The 17,163-nt window shown below is 58.6% G+C and overlaps 1 long non-coding RNA gene across 1 annotated transcript; it reads left to right on the forward strand.

Annotated features, from left to right (window-relative positions):
• Positions 1-1,455: 1,455 nt before the first annotated feature.
• Positions 1,456-13,317, forward strand: LOC146028649 (uncharacterized). Its single transcript, XR_014455249.1, has 6 exons — positions 1,456-1,623; positions 3,431-3,594; positions 5,031-5,194; positions 7,130-7,293; positions 8,719-8,882; positions 13,109-13,317. It is a non-coding gene; the product is annotated as an uncharacterized LOC146028649 (long non-coding RNA).
• The last annotated feature ends 3,846 nt before the right edge of the window (positions 13,318-17,163 follow it).

Consider the following 17,163-nt stretch of genomic DNA (forward strand, 5'->3'; position numbering starts at 1 on the left):
TTCATATGTGTGTGTGGCTGTGTGCTGCTGCTGTGGGTGGTAGCTGACAGTGAAAGACAGTCTGGCCAGCCATTCAGCAGCAGCACACAGGACAGCCCCACCCCTGCCATACTGCAACTGGTGCTGTTAGTGAGTCACTGTAGCTGTCTGCTGTGGTTTTTCTAGAACAGGTCTGGTTTGCATATCAGTGCTGATATACAGACCACACTGTGCTAGAAGCACTACAGCAGACAGCGACACTCCAGGCAGGCAAGAGGAACTGCATGGGTTTTCAAAGATAGCGGGTGCTAGAATGAACAGTATAATACGATAGTCACTAGTAGTGACATTGTGGTGAACTCCCTTCATATTTATTTATTTATTAATAGTTTCTTATATAGCGCAGCATATTCACTTGCGCTTTACAATAGGAGACAGTGATACAACAAACTGGGGGTGATATTTAATAGGATGAGAGATTCAGAAAGTGAGAGATTTGGTAGGAAATCTCCAGTTTTTTTTAAAGCAGCAATCATTTACACTGCAAAATCAAACTGGTTTTGCAGTGTAAATGATTGCCACTTTAAAAATAACTGGAGATTTCTTACCAAATCTCTCATTTTTTGAATCTCTCATCCTATTAAATTTCACCCAGGGTATTTACAGTCAGTCAAAGGTATGAGGGCCCTGCTCGCAAGCTTACAATCTATCAATTGATTTATTATTATGCAGCAAGCATATCACAGCACCTTACAAAGGGCCTGATTCAGTTGTGGATGCAGACATTTGCACAGTTTATTTCTTTGAAATGCAATGTCAGTCACACTGCACATGTGCAGTGATTTATTAGTAACAGCGGACGCAGATACTGAGTGACAGGTACAGTAGTTTCTATTTGACGGAGGGGATGGGGGCTGATTTGTCAAATGCAGACGTGTTTCAAACCTTAATTTTCTAGTTGCACTGGCTCCAGCGTCTTTGTTCTGATGGTTATTCTAAGCAACAATGTAGTATGTTCTATGTTGCACTGTGTGTACAGTTTTTTTTGCTATTTTCTATGATCAACATAAGTTATTAGCCTGTTGCTACAGTTAAAAATCTAGGTAAAAATAGCAGATTGTGAGTTGTTGCAATAAAGTTTTGATAGTTAACGCTTCATGTTTTTTTCCTTCCGTAAGAAATTTGATTTACCACAAAACATGAATCATATATCCATTGTGTGTGTATAAACTGTAAGCCTCCAACAACAAGATAAACTTAATAGAGGGATTATTTATCATTTCAGAAGCTTATTAGTGTATTATATGCTTTGGTAACCAGTTTATTTTTAAAAATATCGAAACATCGGTTAACATCGGTTAACATCGGGTTCACAGTACCAATGTTTAGGTCTAAATGATGTTTTGCAACCAATGTTGAAAAACATCATTTGACCGATGTTTTCTTTCGATGTCCCATCCCTAGTAGATGCTGCATTTTAGGAGTAGAGATGGCTAGTGAAAGGAGGACATCTGATGACATCACACCCACGTGACCAGCTGTCATCAATGGGAGGAGTAAACTGAGTTCCTTCCATTCTTCGTTTACTACTGCAAGCAGGACAGGAGCATGTTGTAGACTGTGTGTGGTGCTCCCGAGTATAAGGTACACATACACCCAGCGGCACACCTTCCCCTCGCCCACACACTGTTCACTCCTGCACACACACTGCCCCCCCTGCACATAATTCCCCCAAACTGCCTCCCCTGCACATAATGCCCCCCCTGCACATAATGCTCCAACACTGCCCACCTGCACATAATGCCCCCACACTGCCCCCCCTGCACATAATGCTCCCACACTGTCCCTCCCACTGCACATAATACCCCCACACTGTCCCTATTGCACATACTGCCCCAACACTGCCCATACTGTCCCCTACACATAATACCCCCACACTGCACAACCTGCCCCCCCTGCACTTAGAGCTCTGTTCACTCCACTGTTCACTCCTGTACACACTGCCCCCCCCCCCCTGCACATAATACCCCCAAACTGCCCCCCCGGCACATAATACCGTTTGTACGCTGCCCCCCCCCCCCCAGTGCCCCGTGTGTGTATGCTGCACCCCCCAGTGCCCCTGTGTGTAAGCTTCCCCCCCCAGTGCCCCCCGTGTGTGTACGCTGCCCCCCCAGTGCCCCCCGTGTGTGTGTACGCTGCCCCCCCCAGTGCCCCCCGTGTGTGTACGCCGTCCCCGCCCTAGTGCCCCCCGTGTGTGTACGCCGTCCCCGCCCCAGTGCCCCCTGTGTGTGTACGCTGTCCCCGCCCCAGTGCCCCCCGTGTGTGTGCGCTGTCCCCGACCCAGTGCCCCTGTGTGTACGCTGTCGCCCCCGTGTGTACGCTGTCGCCCCCCGCTGTCGCCCCCCGTGCCTCTCATGTGTACGCTGGGCCCCCCGTGTGTACGCTGTCCCTCACCAGTGCCCCCGTGTGCACGCTGTGCCCCCTGTGTGTACGCTGTCCCCGTGCCCTCCGTGTGTACGCTGTCCCCCCCTTGCCCCCCGTGTGTACGCTGTTTCACCCCCCCAGTGCCCTCCGTGTGTACGCTGCCCACCCCAGTGCCCTCCGTGTGTACGCTGCCCACCCCAGTGCCCTCCGTGTGTACGCTGCCCACCCCAGTGCCCTCCGTGTGTACGCTGCCCACCCCAGTGCCCTCCGTGTGTACGCTGCCCACCCCAGTGCCCTCCGTGTGTACGCTGCCCCCCCGTGTCCTCCGTGTGTACGCTGTCGCCCCCCGTGTGTACGCTGTCGCCCCCGTGTGTGGGCCGTCGCCCCCCCAGTGTCCCCGTGTGTGTACGCTGTCCCCCACCAGTGCCCCTGTGTGTGTACGCTGTCCCCCACCAGTGCCCCCGTGTGTGTACGCTGTCCCCCCATGTGTGTACGCTGTCCCCCCCCCAGTGCTCCCGTGTGTGTGCGCTGTGCCCCCGTGTGCTGTGTGCACTGTCCCCCACCAGTGCCCCCGTGTGTGTACGCTGTCCCCCACCAGTGCCCCGTGTGTGTACGCTGTCCCCCTCAGTGCCCCCGTGTGTGTGTGCTGTGCCCCCCCAGTGCTCCCGTGTGTGTGCGCTGTTTGCCCCCCATGTGTGTACGCTCCCCCCCCAGTGCCCCCCGTGTGTGTACGCTGTCCCCCCAGTGCCCCTGTGTGTGTACGCTGTGCCCCCCCCCCAGTGCCCCGCGTTTTTACGCTGTTTGCCCCCCATGTGTGTACGCTCCCAGTGCCCCCCCCCGTGTGTACGCTGTCCCCCCTGCTATCCTACATTCCCTACCATCCAGCCAGGGGACATGGCCGCCCGCCAGCCAGCAGCTCCTATCCCCGGCATGCTACATCCCTGGCCGCCCGCCCACAGCTCCTAAAGCTAAGCCCTTTATTATTATTGTTGTTGTCATTATTATTATTATTATATCTCCTGCCCAGACTCTGTCCTCCCCATGCTGCCGCCGGGACTCGTCGGGACCAGGTTCAGGCGCTTCCACAGCCTGCGGCCTAACAGTCTGGTGAAGCCCCAGCCTTAAGTTGCCTCCACCACCCGGAAGACAGAAAGCAGCCACCCGGGCCATCAGAGGAGCAGCTGCACCCAGGTAAATTCGTCCCTCCACTGTCCCTGTGTGTACCATGTCCCCCATCCCCACTATCCCTGTGTGTACCCTGTCCCTCACACCACTATCCATGTGCATACACTGTCCCCCCCTGTCCTGTATGTACGCTGTCCTCCCCCCAGTGCCCGCCGTGTGTACGCTGTCCCCCCCATTGTCCGCCGTGTGTACGCTGCCCCCCCCATGTGTACACTGCCCCCCCTGTACTGCAGCTGCACCCAGGTAAATCCTTCCCCCCACTGTCCCTGTGTGTACCCTGTCCCCCACCCCACTATACCCGTGTGTACCCTGTGCCCCCGTGTGTTCGCTGCCCCCCCAGTGCCCCCCGTTTGTGCATTGTCCCCCCCAGTGCCCCCGTGTGTACGCTGCCCCCCCAGTACCCCCGTGTTTACTCTGTGTCCCCCCCAGTGCCCCCTGTGTGTACGCTGCCCCCCGTGTGTACGCTGTTTCCCCCCCCCCCCCGTGCCCCCCGTGTGTATGCTGTCCCCCCCCAGTGCCCCCCGTGTGTATGCTGTCCCCCCCCCAGTGCCCCCCATGTGTATGCTGCCCCCCCCAGTGCCCCCCGTGTGTACGCTGTCACTCCACAGTGCCCACGTGTGTGCGCTGTGCCCCCCGTGTGTACGCGTCCCCCCCAGTGCCCCCCATGTGTACGCTGCAGCCCCCGTGTGTACGCTGTCCCCCCCAGTGCCCCCCGTGTGTATGCTGTGCCCCCCGTGTGTACGCTGCCCCCCCCCCCAGTGCCTCTCATGTGTACGCTGGGCCCCCCGTGTGTACGCTGTCCCTCACCAGTGCCTCTCATGTGTACGCTGGGCCCCCCGTGTGTACGCTGTCCCTCACCAGTGCCCCCGTGTGCACGCTGTGCCCCCTGTGTGTACGCTGTCAACGTGCCCTCCGTGTGTACGCTGTCTCCCCCCCCTTGCCCCCCATGTGTACTCTGTTCCCCCCCCCCCCAGTGCCCTCCGTGTGTACGCTGCCCCCCGTGTGTACGCTGCCCCCCGTGCATACACTGTCCCCCCATGTGTACGGTGTGCCCCCCGTGTGTACGCTGTCCCTCCCCAGAGCCCTGCGTGTGTACGCTGTGCCCCCCGTGTGTGTACGCTGTCCCCCCAGTGCCCCTGTGTGTGTACGCTGTGCCCCCCCCCAGTGCCCCGCGTTTTTACGCTGTTTGCCCCCCATGTGTGTACACTCCCAGTGCCCCCCCCCCCCCCCCCCGTGTGTACGCTGTCCCCCCTGCTATCCTACATTCCCTACCATCCAGCCAGGGGACATGGCCGCCCGCCAGCAAGCAGCTCCTATCCCCGGCATGCTACATCCCTGGCCACCCGCCCACAGCTCCTAAAGCTAAGCCCTTTATTGTTGTTGTTGTTGTTATTATTATTATTATTATTATTATTATTATTATTATTATATCTCCTGCCCAGACTCTGTCCTCCCCATGCTGCCGCCGGGACTCGTCGGGACCAGGTTCAGGCGCTTCCACAGCCTGCGGCCTAACAGTCTGGTGAAGCCCCAGCCTTAAGTTGCCTCCGCCACCCGGAAGACAGAAAGCAGCCACCCGGGCCATCAGAGGAGCAGCTGCACCCAGGTAAATTCGTCCCTCCACTGTCCCTGTGTGTACCATGTCCCCCATCCCCACTATCCCTGTGTGTACCCTGTCCCTCACACCACTATCCATGTGCATACCCTGTCCCCCCACTGTCCTGTATGTACGCTGTCCTCCCCCCATTGTCCGCCGTGTGTACGCTGTCCCCCCCATTGTCCGCCGTGTGTACGCTGCCCCCCCCATGTGTACACTGCCCCCCCTGTACTGCAGCTGCACCCAGGTAAATCCTTCCCCCCACTGTCCCTGTGTGTACCCTGTCCCCCACCCCACTATACCCGTGTGTACCCTGTCCCTCCAGTGCCCCCGTGTGTTCGCTGCCCCCCCAGTGCCCCCCGTTTGTGCATTGTCCCCCCAGTGCCCCCGTGTGTACGCTGCCCCCCAGTACCCCCGTGTTTACACTGTGTCCCCCCCAGTGCCCCCTGTGTGTACGCTGCCCCCCGTGTGTACGCTGTTTCCCCCCCAGTGCCCCCCGTGTGTATGCTGTCCCCCCCAGTGCCCCCCGTGTGTATGCTGTCCCCCCCAGTGCCCCCCGTGTGTACGCTGTCATTTCACAGTGTCCACGTGTGTGCGCTGTGTCTCCCCCGTGTGTACGCGTCCCCCCCAGTGCCCCCCATGTGTACGCTGCAGCCCCCGTGTGTACGCTGTCCCCCCCAGTGCCCCCCGTGTGTACGCTGCCCCCCCCCCAGTGCCTCTCATGTGTACGCTGGGCCCCCCGTGTGTACGCTGTCCCTCACCAGTGCCCCCGTGTGCACGCTGTGCCCCCTGTGTGTACGTTGTCCCCGTGCCCTCCGTGTGTACGCTGTCTCCCCCCCATGTGTACGCTGTTTCCCCCCCCCCCAGTGCCCTCCGTGTGTACGCTGCCCACCCCAGTGCCCTCCGTGTGTACGCTGCCCCCCCCAGTGCCCCCCGTGTGTACGCTGTCGCCCCCCGTGTGTACGCTGTCGCCCCCCCGTGTGTACGCTGTCGCCCCCCCGTGTGTACGCTGTCGCCCCCCCGTGTGTACGCTGTCGCCCCCCGTGTGTACGCTGTCGCCCCCCGTGTGTACGCTGTCGCCCCCCGTGTGTACGCTGTCGCCCCCCGTGTGTACGCTGTCGCCCCCCGTGTGTACGCTGTCGCCCCCCGTGTGTACGCTGTCGCCCCCCGTGTGTACGCTGTCGCCCCCGTGTGTACGCTGTCGCCCCCCGTGTGTACGCTGTCGCCCCCCCGTGTGTACGCTGTCGCCCCCCCGTGTGTACGCTGTCGCCCCCCGTGTGTACGCTGTCGCCCCCAGTGTACGCTGTCGCCCCCCCGTGTGTACGCTGTCGCCCCCCCGTGTGTACGCTGTCGCCCCCCCGTGTGTACGCTGTCGCCCCCCGTGTGTACGCTGTCGCCCCCCGTGTGTACGCTGTCGCCCCCCCGTGTGTACGCTGTCGCCCCCCCTGTGTACGCTGTCGCCCCCCCCTGTGTACGCTGTCGCCCCCCCGTGCGTACGCTGTCGCCCCCCCGTGCATACGCTGTCCCCCCATGTGTACGGTGTGCCCCCCGTGTGTACGCTGTCCCTCCCCAGAGCACCCCGTGTGTACGCTGTGCCCCCCGTGTGTGTACGCTGTCCCCCCAGTGCCCCTGTGTGTGTACGCTGTGCCCCCCCCCCAGTGCCCCGCGTTTTTACGCTGTTTGCCCCCCATGTGTGTACGCTCCCAGTGGCCCCCCCTCCGTGTGTACGCTGTCCCCCCTGCTATCCTACATTCCCTACCATCCAGCCAGGGGACATGGCCGCCCGCCAGCCAGCAGCTCCTATCCCCGGCATGCTACATCCCTGGCCGCCCGCCCACAGCTCCTAAAGCTAAGCCCTTTATTATTGTTGTTGTCATTATTATTATTATTATTATTATTATTATTATTATTATTATTATTATTATTATTATATCTCCTGCCCAGACTCTGTCCTCCCCATGCTGCCGCCGGGACTCGTCGGGACCAGGTTCAGGCGCTTCCACAGCCTGCGGCCTAACAGTCTGTTGAAGCCCCAGCCTTAAGTTGCCTCCGCCACCCGGAACACAGAAAGCAGCCACCCGGGCCATCAGAGGAGCAGCTGCACCCAGGTAAATTCGTCCCTCCACTGTCCCTGTGTGTACCATGTCCCCCATCCCCACTATCCCTGTGTGTACCCTGTCCCCCCACTGTCCTGTATGTACGCTGTACTCCCCCCAGTGCCCGCCGTGTGTACGCTGTCCCCCCCATTGTCCGCCGTGTGTATGCTGCCCCCCCCATGTGTACACTGCCCCCCCTGTACTGCAGCTGCACCCAGGTAAATCCTTCCCCCACTGTCCCTGTGTGTACCCTGTCCCCCACCCCACTATACCCGTGTGTACCCTGTCCCCCCAGTGCCCCCGTGTGTTCGCTGCCCCCCCAGTGCCCCCGTTTGTGCATTGTCCCCCCAGTGCCCCCGTGTGTACGCTGCCCCCCCAGTACCCCCGTGTTTACACTGTGTCCCCCCCAGTGCCCCCTGTGTGTACGCTGTTTCCCCCCCCCCAGTGCCCCCCATGTGTATGCTGTCCCCCCCCCCAGTGCCCCCCGTGTGTATGCTGTCCCCCCCCCCCCCCCCAGTGCCCCCCGTGTGTACGCTGTCACTCCACAGTGCCCACGTGTGTGCGCTGTGCCCCTCGTGTGTACGCGTCCCCCCCAGTGCCCCCCATGTGTACGCTGCAGCCCCCGTGTGTACGCTGTCCCCCCAGTGCCCCCCGTGTGTATGCTGTGCCCCCCGTGTGTACGCTGCCCCCCCCCCAGTGCCTCTCATGTGTACGCTGGGCCCCCCGTGTGTACGCTGTCCCTCACCAGTGCCCCCGTGTGCACGCTGTGCCCCCTGTGTGTACGCTGTCCCCGTGCCCTCCGTGTGTACGCTGTACCCCCCCTTGCCCCCCATGTGTACGCTGTTTCCCCCCCCCAGTGCCCTCCGTGTGTACGCTGCCCACCCCAGTGCCCTCCGTGTGTACGCTGCCCCCCCAGTGCCCTCCGTGTGTACGCTGTCGCCCCCCGTGTGTACGCTGCCCCCCGTGCATACGCTGTCCCCCCATGTGTACGGTGTGCCCCCCGTGTGTACGCTGTCCCTCCCCAGAGCACCCCGTGTGTACGCTGTGCCCTGCGTGTGTACGCTGTCCTCCCCAGAGCACCCCGTGTGTACGCTGTGCCCTGCGTGTGTACGCTGTGCCCCCTGTGTGTGTACGCTGTCCCCCCAGTGCCCCTGTGTGTGTACGGCTGTGCCCCCCCCCCAGTACCCCGCGTTTTTACGCTGTTTGCCCCCATGTGTGTACGCTCCCAGTGCCCCCCCCCGTGTGTACGCTGTCCCCCCTGCTATCCTACATTCCCTACCATCCAGCCAGGGGACATGGCCGCCCGCCAGCCAGCAGCTCCTATCCCCGGCATCCTACATCCCTGGCCGCCCGCCCACAGCTCCTAAAGCTAAGCCCTTTATTAATATTGTTGTTGTCATTATTATTATTATTATTATTATTATATCTCCTGCCCAGACTCTGTCCTCCCCATGCTGCCGCCGGGACTCGTCGGGACCAGGTTCAGGCGCTTCCACAGCCTGCGGCCTAACAGTCTGGTGAAGCCCCAGCCTTAAGTTGCCTCCGCCACCCGGAAGACAGAAAGCAGCCACCCGGGCCATCAGAGGAGCAGCTGCACCCAGGTAAATTCGTCCCTCCACTGTCCCTGTGTGTACATGTCCCCCATCCCCACTATCCCTGTGTGTACCCTGTCCCTCACACCACTATCCATGTGCATACCCTGTCCCCCACTGTCCTGTATGTACGCTGTCCTCCCCCCAGTGCCCTCCGTGTGTACGCTGTCCCCCCCCATTGTCCGCCGTGTGTACGCTGCCCCCCCCCATGTGTACACTGCCCCCCCTGTACTGCAGCTGCACCCAGGTAAATCCTTCCCCCCACTGTCCCTGTGTGTACCCTGTCCCCCACCCCACTATACCCGTGTGTACCCTGTCCCCCCAGTGCCCCCGTGTGTTCGCTGCCCCCCCAGTGCCCCCCGTTTGTGCATTGTCCCCCCAGTGCCCCCGTGTGTACGCTGCCCCCCCAGTACCCCCGTGTTTACACTGTGTCCCCCCCAGTGCCCCCTGTGTGTACGCTGCCCCCCGTGTGTACGCTGTTCCCCCCCCCCAGTGCCCCCCGTGTGTATGCTGTCCCCCCCAGTGCCCCCCGTGTGTATGCTGTCCCCCCCAGTGCCCCCCGTGTGTAATGCTGTCCCCCCAGTGCCCCCGTGTGTACGCTGTCACTCCACAGTGCCCACGTGTGTGCGCTGTGCCCCCCGTGTGTACGCGTCCCCCCCAGTGCCCCCCATGTGTACGCTGCAGCCCCCGTGTGTACGCTGTCCCCCCCAGTGCCCCCCGTGTGTACGCTGCCCCCCCCCCCCCAGTGCCTCTCATGTGTACGCTGGGCCCCCCGTGTGTACGCTGTCCCTCACCAGTGCCCCCGTGTGTACCCTGTCCCCCCGTGTGTTCGCTGCCCCCCCAGTGCCCCCCGTTTGTGCATTGTCCCCCCCAGTGCCCCGTGTGTTCGCTGCCCCCCCAGTGCCCCCCGTTTGTGCATTGTCCCCCCAGTGCCCCCGTGTGTACGCTGCCCCCCCAGTACCCCCGTGTTTACACTGTGTCCCCCCCAGTGCCCCCTGTGTGTACGCTGCCCCCCGTGTGTACGCTGTTCCCCCCCCCCAGTGCCCCCGTGTGTATGCTGTCCCCCCAGTGCCCCCGTGTGTATGCTGTCCCCCCCCAGTGCCCCCCATGTGTATGCTGCCCCCCCCAGTGCCCCCCGTGTGTACGCTGTCACTCCACAGTGCCCACGTGTGTGCGCTGTGCCCCCCGTGTCTACGCGTCCCCCCCCCAGTGCCCCCCATGTGTATGCTGCAGCCCCCGTGTGTACGCTGTCCCCCCAGTGCCCCCCGGTGTGTATGCTGTGCCCCCCGTGTGTACGCTGCCCCCCCCCAGTGCCTCTCATGTGTACGCTGGGCCCCCCGTGTGTACGCTGTCCCTCACCAGTGCCCCCGTGTGCACGCTGTGCCCCCTGTGTGTACGCTGTCCCCGTGCCCTCCATGTGTACGCTGTCTCCCCCCTTGCCCCCCATGTGTACGCTGTTTCCCCCCCCCAGTGCCCTCCGTGTGTACGCTGCCCACCCCAGTGCCCTCCGTGTGTACGCTGTCCCCCCAGTGCCCTCCGTGTGTACGCTGTCGCCCCCCGTGTGTACGCTGCCCCCCCGTGGTACGCTGTCCCCCCATGTGTACGGTGTGCCCCCCCGTGTGTACGCTGTCCCTCCCCAGAGCACCCCGTGTGTACGCTGTGCCCTGCGTGTGTACGCTGTGCCCTCCGTGTGTACGTTCCCCCCCGTGCACCCTGTCCCCCCCAAGTGCCTCCTTGTGTACGCTGCTCCCCCCCAGTGCCCCACGTGTATACGCTGTCTCTCCCCCCCCTCCGGTGCCCCCCGTGTGTACACTGTCTCCCCCCCAGTGCCCCTGTGTGTACGCTGTGCCCCCCCCCCCGTGTGTACGCTGTTCACTCCTGTACACACTGCCCCCCCCTGCACATAATACCCCCACACTGCCCCTCCGGCACATAATACCCGTTTGTACGCTGCCCCCCCCCCCAGTGCCCCTCGTGTGTGTATGCTGCACCCCCCAGTGCCCCCGTGTGTGTATGCTGCACCCCCCAGTGCCCCCGTGTGTGTTGCTGCACCCCCCAGTGCCCCGTGTGTGTAAGCTTCCCCCCAGTGCCCCTGTGTGTGTACGCCGTCCCCGTCCTAGTGCCCCCCATGTGTGGACGCCATCCCCGCCCCAGTGCCCCCCGTGTGTGTACGCTGTCCCCACCCCGCTGTCCCCGCCCCAATGCCCCCGTGTGTGTACGCTGTCCCCGACGCAGTGCTCCTGTGTGTACGCTGTCGCCCCCCGTGTGTACGCTGTCGCCCCCCCGTGTGTACGCTGTCGCCCCCCGTGTGTACGCTGTCGCCCCCCCCATGTGTACGCTGTCCGTCCCCCCCAGTGTCTCCGTGTGTGTACGCTGTCCATCCCCCCCCAGTGTCCCCGGTGTGTGTACGCTGTCCGTTTCCCCCAGTGTCCCCATGTGTGTACGCTGTCCGTCCCCCCAGTGCCCCCGTGTGTACGATGTCCGTCCCCCCCAGTGCCCCCGTGTGTACGATGTCCGTGCCCCGGTGTGTGTACGCTGTCCCCCACCAGTGCCCCCCGTGTGTGTACGCTGTCCCCCACCAGTGCCCCCGTGTGTGTACGCTGTCCCCCACCAGTGCCCCCGTGTGTGTACGCTGTCCCCCACCAGTGCCCCCGTGTGTGTACGCTGTCCCCCACCAGTGCCCCCGTGTGTGTACGCTGTCCCCCACCAGTGCCCCCGTGTGTGTACGCTGTCCCCCACCAGTGCCCCCGTGTGTGTACGCTGTCCCCCACCAGTGCCCCCGTGTGTGTACGCTGTCCCCCACCAGTGCCCCCGTGTGTGTACGCTGTCCCCCACCAGTGCCCCCGTGTGTGTACGCTGTCCCCCCACCAGTGCCCCCGTGTGTGTACGCTGTCCCCGTGTGTGTACGCTGTCCCCCACCAGTGCCCCCGTGTGTGTACGCTGTCCCCCACCAGTGCCCCCGTGTGTGTACGCTGTCCCCCACCAGTGCCCCCGTGTGTGTACGCTGTCCCCCACCAGTGCCCCCGTGTGTGTACGCTGTCCCCCACCAGTGCCCCGTGTGTGTACGCTGTCCCCCACCAGTGCCCTCGTGTGTGTACGCTGTCCCCCACCAGTGCCCCCGTGTGTGTACGCTGTCCCCCACCAGTGCCCCCGTGTGTGTACGCTGTCCCCACCAGTGCCCCCGTGTGTGTACGCTGTCCCCCACCAGTGCCCCCGTGTGTGTACGCTGTCCCCCACCAGTGCCCCCGTGTGTGTACGCTGTCCCCCACCAGTGCCCCCGTGTGTGTACGCTGTCCCCCACCAGTGCCCCCGTGTGTGTACGCTGTCCCCCACCAGTTGCCCCCGTGTGTGTACGCTGTCCCCCACCAGTGCCCCCCCCGTGTGTGTACGCTGTCCCCCACCAGTGCCCCCCCCCCGTGTGTGTACGCTGTCCCCCACCAGTGCCCCCCCCGTGTGTGTACGCTGTCCCCCACCAGTGCCCCCCGTGTGTGTACGCTGTCCCCCACCAGTGCCCCCCGTGTGTGTACGCTGTCCCCCACCAGTGCCCCCCCCGTGTGTGTACGCTGTCCCCACCAGTGCCCCCCCCGTGTGTGTACGCTGTCCCCCACCAGTGCCCCCCCCCGTGTGTGTACGCTGTCCCCCACCAGTGCCCCCCCCGTGTGTGTACGCTGTCCCCCACCAGTGCCCCCCGTGTGTGTACGCTGTCCCCCACCAGTGCCCCCCCGTGTGTGTACGCTGTCCCCCACCAGTGCCCCCCCGTGTGTGTACGCTGTCCCCCACCAGTGCCCCCCCGTGTGTGTACGCTGTCCCCCACCAGTGCCCCCCCCCGTGTGTGTACGCTGTCCCCCCACCAGTGCCCCCCCCCGTGTGTGTACGCTGTCCCCCACCAGTGCCCCCCGTGTGTGTACGCTGTCCCCCACCAGTGCCCCCGTGTGTGTACGCTGTCCCCCACCAGTGCCCCCGTGTGTGTATGCTGTGCCACCCCCCAGTGCCCCGCGTGTGTATGCTGTTTGCCCCCCATGTGTGTACGCTCCCAGTGCCCCCCCCCCTCCGTGTGTACGCTGTCCCCCCTGGCATCCTACATTCCCTACCATCCAGCCAGGGGACATGGCCGCCCGCAGCCAGCAGCTCCTATCCACGGCATCCTACATCCCCGGCCGCCCACCCACAGCTCCTAAAGCTGAGCCCTTGTTGTTGTTGTTGTTGTTGTTATTATAATAATATTTCCTGCCCAGACTCTGTCCTCCCGATGCCTAACAGTCTGGTGAAGCCCCAGCCTTGAGTTGCCTCCGCCACCCGGAAGACAGAAACAAGCCACCCGGGCAATCAGAGGAGCAGCTGCACCCAGGTAAATCCGTCCCCCCTACTGTCCCCCATCCCCACTATCCCTGTGTGTACCCTGTCCCCCCCACTGTCCCCCACACCACTATCCCTGTGCACACCCTGTCCCCCCACTGTCCCTGTATATACCCTGTGCCCCCCCCCTGTACTGCAGCTGCAACCAGGTGAATCCGTCCCCCCACTGTCCCTGTGTGTACGCTGTCCCCCACCCCACTATCCCTGTGTGTATGCTGTTCCCCCACTGTCTCTGTGTGTACCCTCTCCCCCCACTATCCCTGTGTGTACCGTGTCCCCCACTGTCCCCGTGTGTACCTGTCCCCCAGTGCCCCCGTGTGTACGCTGCGCCCCCATTGCCCCCGTGTGTACGCTCCCTCCCTCTTCGCTCTCCCCCTGTGACCATGTGTGCGCTGCCTCCCCCTCGCTGTCCCCCATGTGTGCGCCCGTTCCACCCATGTGTATGATAGAAGAAGAGGGGAAAAGGATTGTCTCTTTTGCTGGCGCACTGATAAGAGGAAAATATTGCAGAAAAATAAATACAAGATGAAATATACCTTTTAATTTATTTATAGTAAGACAGTTTAGGTGAAATTTTCACCACATAAACAATAAAAAAAAAAAAATTTTAATCGCACGTGTTGTATTTGTGTGTTATTATTGCTTATATCTGTTACGTAATAATTTGGGGAAACATTGATTGATATGTACTAGATAATCCTGGATCTAGAATAATAAGAGTTATCTGGAAATGCGAGAAGAAAAAGACTCTCTCTTTTTTTGGGGCACTCTTTTTGTGTGTGATTACAAGCTGTAATCTGTAAAGACATCGATAGGAATGTCTATTTGAGTATCAATGGTAAGTTGTATAATAGAAGTTGTGACGCAAGCTTGAAAATGGTATGAATAGTGGTACCACTCTTCAGAGAGAAACTCCGAGGTGGGGGCAGTGTCAGGGTGATCCTGACAACATAGTTATTTCTGCTTGGTACCCTGTGCAATAATTGTTTTTATGAGAAACCAAAAAGAGACAGATATTTGCGGGCTAACAGAGAGCCATCAGCAAGGTAATCTGCCTATCCTCCTACTCTCACCATCGTGTTTCAGAGGATAGTGGGATGGGGACTAGGCAGAGAAGCTTTCTGCTCAGAAAGTGACAGTTTTATTTCCTTCTACTGCTTGCCTATATCTGTATGGCGACACTGATGTTATATAACCTTGCAGTGCCGTCGCCCAGATACCAGCCAAGTGAGAGAGGAATGAATAGAAAATTTAGATAAATAGAGAAACGACACAGTTTCTGTGTGTAAATGAGTTTACCAACAAATAGACAGAGATCTGCCGTGCGATTGATACATTGGATACACACTAGCTGTGTGCATAGGAGAAATCTGTTACAATGTATCCACCCGAGAAAAGTTCAAGGTTAGAGATTGACAGGATATTAGTTCCTATATAGATTCTGCTGTCACCTCATCTTAGATAAGAGGATGAGGGATGAGAGATCTGATAGGATATCTGTCAATTTGGAAGAAAGATAAAGTAAACTCTCTGCTGCTCTGCGTTTAACATGTAGGACCAATCCTGATACTATTACGCATAGCAGGACTTGAACTACCGGTCCCGAGAGTGAGAAGAGTTTATAGCAGTACCAGTTAGCCGCTTCACAGTTAGGTTTAAACAGAGTTATTAAAAAACCTTAATATTTCTAATAGCCTTAAACTATAGTGAGTATTTATTCAATTAATATTGTATAATCCAATTAGCATACAGGAGTTATAAAGTCGATGCTAAGGTATATTAAGCAATGTGGGCTGCGCTATATATCAGCTCAAGGTATGAATAGGTAGAGTAGTATACATTTACATATGATACACACCAGCGGGGTCTATTAGATATAGGATGTTTAGTATAGTTTAAACACCCGGTTACTTATCTGGTGTTGTATTCTCCCGACGTCCCATACGTGGCAGACAGGTCTACAGATCCGGCTGTCAGGGAGAAGGGAGAGAAGGGGAAAGCCGTGCCGCTTGATGCAACAAGCATCAGGTATTCATTAATAGTCCTATTTGGAGTAGCGTAAAGCGGGCTGCAGTTCTTGGAGCAGGCTATCCCTGGGTAGGGCTCCTGTGCCCTCGTACCTCAGATATGTATACTGATCCCTCTGATAGGTGAGGGTGACCGGTTGGTCCGTTTGCGCTGTGTGCCCGGTCTTGAATCAATGTCCCATATGTGACCTGCGGCAGCGTCAGACAAGCTCCAGTCAGCAGGAGCGGATTGCCTCTGGGTAGTTCTCTGTGTGGTGCGTGGAAAGACGCGTTTCGCCCGTTGAGGGCTTGATCACTTCCTGTGTCACTTTCTGAGCAGAAAGCTTCTCTGCCTAGTCCCCATCCCACTATCCTCTGAAACACGATGGTGAGAGTAGGAGGATAGGGCGGATTACCTTGCTGATGGCTCTCTGTTAGCCCGCAAATATCTGTCTCTTTTTTGGTTTCTCATAAAAGCAATTATTGCACAGGGTACCAAGCAGAAATAACTATGTTGTAAAATTGTATTACCTACTAAACTAAAACCTTATTTCCGTTACCCACTGCACTTGAGCAAGTGGGATCAATGGTAATAGACCTTATCACTGTAGACCACTCCGTCTAGAAAAATCAAGGGGACAACCATATAAATACTGTGCGCGTTAGACAGCCTCCTGCTAGCCGGAGCACAAAAATTAAGTGTTATATAGGAACTCAGCAAAGTAGCTGAAAATAAGTGTTTCTGTCATTAATAATTAACACTTTCACCTATAATTGCAAGCCATTGAGCACAATTTGAAGGAATCTTCGTATTGAAGACTTCTCCTCTAATTATTATTGGGTTTAACAAGACTCTCTGTGTGGGTTTTATATGTGTAAGTTCGTCTGTATGTTACATGTAATTGTGGAAATATTGTATTTCCTCCTTAGTACCTACACCCGGTTCAGAATTACAACTGAAGGGGTACTATAGGGCTATCTTCTAATTTAAGTAATTACTGCATATAAGTCATATGGAAGCAGTACTTTGTGCAAATGGGTATAGATGTTTAATATCACAGTAATTATCCATTTACATGTTATACGCACAGCCGGTTTCCAAACTGGATTTTATGTAATTTGAATGAGGATACAAATAGTGCACTTTATTTATAACCAATGTTCAATGACACAGTAGATACCCTTTATGTATTGAGAACACAGCAGGTTTTCAAGCTGAGTTTAATGCTGTGTACACACGGGACAAACCAGCATGAGATTTTGACTATATAGTCAAAATCATATGGAGATTGTATGCAGATCGCACAGGTTTTTTACCTTGCAATACTGATGCGCACTCCCGTGAGAGCACATATCGAAATCCAGATAGACAGGGCAGCAAAGACTATATAGTGCAAATCTAAAGCTGATTGTATGTAAAAAGTACAGAGATAGCAAAGATTGTATAGCACTCATAGTACTATAAATAGTAATAGTAAATAGTACTATTTGTACTGCTGGGGCACTACTAGCATACCTCCCAACTGTCACGATTCCGTCGGGACAGTCCCGATTTTCGGGTCCTGTCCCGACGTCCCACCCGCGGCAGGCATTGTCCCGCTGCGGGGGGGTGACAGTTGGGAGACCCCCCAATCTAGTAGAATAGACGCTGTGCGCATGCGCACAGCGTCTATTCTCGTATGAAAATGAGGTCGCGGCTAATTAGCATAAGCCGCGCCCTCATTTGCATACGCCCCGCCCCCTTTTCGGGCGCTCGCGCGGCGAAGCCGCGCGAGTGTCCCTATTTCCTCCGGCCAGAAGTTGGGAGGTATGTACTAGTCCCAGCGGGCCCTTTATTGCCCCGCATGCTGGGACTCTTAAGTCCCTGCATGTGGTGCAGGCTTGCTGGGACTTATAGTGCCACAGCAATACACAATAGTTTTTCTATT

Source organism: Crinia signifera, chromosome 1 (assembly GCF_055691185.1).
Source record: "Crinia signifera chromosome 1, ASM5569118v1, whole genome shotgun sequence".
NCBI lineage: Eukaryota > Metazoa > Chordata > Amphibia > Anura > Myobatrachidae > Crinia > Crinia signifera.